This window comes from Plasmopara halstedii (genome assembly GCF_900000015.1).
Source record: "Plasmopara halstedii genome assembly, contig: Scaffold_322, whole genome shotgun sequence".
In the NCBI taxonomy this organism is placed as follows: Eukaryota; Oomycota; class Peronosporomycetes; order Peronosporales; family Peronosporaceae; genus Plasmopara; species Plasmopara halstedii.
In genome coordinates this window covers 1,062,271-1,063,152 of record NW_020187243.1, presented here as the reverse complement: position 1 = coordinate 1,063,152, position 882 = coordinate 1,062,271, and positions in this window count along the sequence as shown.

Below are 882 nucleotides of genomic sequence, written 5' to 3'. Positions count from 1 at the left end.
CAGCTGTGATAACACATCAGTCGCAGAGCAGACAATAGCCATACGCGATAACACCAATCTTAAACCAGATTATCACCGCGCCATCAGAAATTGTGACAACACATCAGTCGCAAGCAGTCTTTCTTCGAACCGTCTGCAGTTGCGATAACATAGCCGTCGCGCAGCCAGCTATCAATGTGCTGTAAGCAGGAGCAATAACGTTCATCGCGAAGAAACTATTGCAGTGCCGTCAGCAGCCGCGATTACATTTATTGTAATGCGGTATATCACCACGCTGTCAACAGCTGCTATTACACATCAGTCGCAGAGCAGACAATAACCATACGTGAGAACACCAATCGCAAAGCAGACTAACACCGCGACATCAGAACTTTCTACCACACATGTAACAGGGTTACACGTACCCTGGTAACAGGTGTGTGTGTCACACCAGATGGGCATGGTGTGACCACACTCAAACAAGAATACGGTACGGGGCTGGATAGCCAGTAGTCATACATGTATTTAAATTTTACTACACATATTTAGGAAATTCTATGCATTTGAAATTAGGCGGCTTTACCGCAAATATAATAAAAAATCAGGTTTTGAATTTAAACCGAAGAGTTATTTAGCCTTAGGTTAAGTGGAGTGGGACCGCCGTAGCTTTGCGCTTTGAGGAAGCGTAAGTAAGCCCGACCTCTCGTTCTATACTCAGAACAAGTACGAGTTTAGCGGATCGCAATCCGCTTACTCCTAGAGTAACTATAGCCTTAACCCAAGGCTAATTCACTCTTCGTTTCAAATTTAAAACTGATTTTATTTATATTTATCTGCGGCAAAGCCGCCTAAGTTCATAGATTTTCCTTAATATTTATAGTAACATCAGAATACATGTATAAG